This window comes from Montipora capricornis, chromosome 12 (assembly GCF_036669925.1).
Source record: "Montipora capricornis isolate CH-2021 chromosome 12, ASM3666992v2, whole genome shotgun sequence".
NCBI lineage: Eukaryota > Metazoa > Cnidaria > Anthozoa > Scleractinia > Acroporidae > Montipora > Montipora capricornis.
Window position 1 is genome coordinate 36,719,088 of NC_090894.1, and position 3,350 is coordinate 36,722,437.

Here is a 3,350-nt window from a genome sequence, read left to right on the forward strand (position 1 = left end):
CAGGGATAGTGTCGACTAGTGCTAGTGTCTTCCCTACGATCGTTCCCATCTGTTGTACAAAGACCTCCTCATAGTTTTTCTCAAGAAATACTTCTTCGTCTTGTCCGGTCAGAATGCCCCTCAACGACATTTTTTCATCTCTCAAAAGTGAAATTTCGGTGGACGTCAATCAAATGTTTGCATGACGAATTCAACTGGCCCCAAGAAAACACGACTAATGTAATGAAAACATTTGAGTGACGTCTACCTAAATTTTACTTTCGAAATATGAAAAAATGTCGTTGAGGGGCGCGTGTGACTGATAACCGCTGTAAGCTTGTTGAAGTATACGAACAGAGGACTCTATTTTCATCCCACGAGACCCTGATACTGTCGAAACTCTCTTCTTGCTAGGTGTTGGAGCCAAACATTCAAATCTCTCCCCGTGGGAAACCACTATTTTCGATTTTCACTTGACTTCACGGCCGCCATGTTGGTGCCCCTAAACAAAGGAACGGAAGTCATGTTGGTGTCCCGAACCAATCCTCCGGGAATTGGACTTCTTTTATTACGCAAACGTATTCTTTTGTTTTCGTTGAAAAACACTGCTGTCGATCACGTGAGTGAAAACCAAGAATTCGTTTACTAGATTAAGTTTCACTTGTTGAATCATTTTACTTTTTACGCACCAGGGTACAAAGTTACTAGACCAATTCGGATAACTCAACGTTGTACCGAATTCAAACCCTTTGGGAATGAAACGTTTTCTTTCATGTATTTGCATGTCATTTAAATGTGAATGCTACATTGTTATGCAAATACATTACACAAAGAATCTTAACCCCGGAAGATTTGGTGTATCGATTGAGATTCACTCTATATTATACAGTTGGTAAAATGGGAAAGATCTCATGGATATAGCCACCACCCCTAGGTTAAACTCTCATTTTACAGATTAACTCTAAGTGCCCATTTCAGTGATTAGGTCTAAACGTTCCTTTATCTTATTGCTATAGCAGTATTTAGGTCTAGAAACTGATTTAGAATGGTTATTTTTTAAGAGTTATGGTTGGTGTGTATATCCATGAGATCCTTGCCGGTAAAATGTTAGAAATACAGCTCACTTTGATATCCGACGGCTCTACGGGCGAAAGATGTAGTTGTTGTCGAACTTCATTATTCGTCGCTTTTAAGCTTTCAGATATTCATCGTTTTTCACCGCTCGTGTTGTTTATCAAATTGACGTTCCATCCTTGAGCTCCATAAAAGCATATTTGGTTTCAAGATCCAATAAAACACCATTTGCGTTACATCGGCGTCGCAGTCATTTCTTGTACTGTGTCCACTGGATAAGATCTACGCATTTCTACTACCCCCTGAAACGCACCAAAGATACGCGAAGAAGACTCTAGGTACAAAGATTTCCAGCAAAGGAAAAAGAAAACGGATTATTATATGGCATTACCAGTCTTGGGCAAATCCCAGCGCTCTGATTGGTTCTTTCTCGGTCGGAATTTTCAGTACGGACCATTTCCGTGGAAACGGTCCAAGCCGTGTATTTTTGTTTTGGAGCAAAGCCGGCAAATTCATAATTTGCAACCAAAATAGCGAAAAAAAAACTGAATATTGTCATTCTTCACAGTGAAACTACCAGAAGAAGCTAACAAGATTGAAAAGCTAAAAAGATAAAAAAGCTAAAAGATTGATTGCACCGGAAGTGCATTTTACAATCAGAAACAGAGTGCCATATAATAAACAATTTACTAACCGAGCTTGCTCGGTCCATACTGGGGAATATCGGCCGGCGGTCGTGGCAGTACGAACCTCGCTTCGCGCGGTCCGTACTGACACGACCTCGGACCAATAGTCCCCAGTACGGCCCTCGCGCTCGGTTTGTAAGCGGTTAATAATGCTACGCATGTTTCGACTAGATTGCGGCAACCAAGTTATTACTGGGTTGCAAAACCCAGTTGGAATCTGCGTATCATTTCTTAGTTTTTTTTTTAAAATTTTCTCCGTGTCGGGAAAAGTCTTTCCTGTCCCTCCCCTGTTAAGTAGTGTCTTTGTGCGTGGAGTCTTCTGCGCGTATTTTGATGGGTTTCAGGGGGTACTAGAAATGCACAGATTTTATCCAGTGGACACAGCAGAATATTTAATTAACCTGCAACGGCATTGAAGTCATTGAAACACAAATGGTGTTTTAGTGGATCTTGAAACAAAGTATACCTTTATGGAGCTCAAGAATGGATCGTCAATTGGATAAACAAGACGGGCTGGAAAATAAATTTCTGGAATCTTAAAAGCAACGAGTTATGCACTTCGACAACAATCTTTCACCTGTCGATCGAGCCGTAATCAAAGTGTGCTGTATTTCTAGAATTTTACCAAGTGTGGTGTTATGTACAACACTGAAACCAAATCGAAAATTCTCTGGTAACTTATGGGTTCAACAAAGACAGAGAAGAAATCGAACACCTTGAGTGGATCTTTGATCTCTGCTGTCTGGCTATTTGTATTTATTTGCACTCAACTCTGCACAGTCTTCAGGTAAAAAAATTAATTGGAAAAGTGACAGCCAAGAATTATTTGAAAGAAAGCTTGTGGGCTATTTTGTGCTTCATTATTCAAGGAAAAGGTTCTTCAGGAAAGGGTTTGATTCTGAAATTTATTTTGTTTCGAATGGTAACTTGACGCGATTGGGTTTCTTGTCTTCACGCACGCAATGAAATAGGAGAGGTTTTTTTGCCTCTAATAGCAAATATGTTGTTTGTTTCAATAAAATTTTCGCTGGAAAAGGTGGCCTTTATGTATAGACCATTTGCGAATTCTCACGGCTGGACTGGATCTACCATGAAATGGAGGCTAATGCGGGCAAATCTTTTCAAGTGCAAATTAATTTGCCGGCATTAGGCTCCATTTCATGCTAGATCCAGTCCAGCTGTGAGAATTCGAAAATGTTTTATTCATCATGTTGTGTAATATTCAAGCTTAAGAAATTTGCATACGTGTGTTGAAATGTGATACGCGAGGAGACAGGAATTTTTGCTTTCTGACAAATGATTAATAGGTAGCCATGTTTTTAACCTCAGAAAAATATCTGTTTTGTCATGATAGTGTAAAGTGAAGGTTATTTGGGAATCCAACAATATTTCTTTAACTTTCTGGTTAATCCAGTTAATTGATACGACTCACTAGTGCTAAAGTTGTTTACATTACTCATGCTTTGAGTGTCATAAAATTACATCTTTTGCTTGACATCGCTCCATTGTCACGAAGATTTTTCAACAATATATCACTTTACTAACCCAAAAACATTCAGATAGTAAAAAACTTCATATTTATTAACCATTTCTTTTCTTTTTAAGCTTATC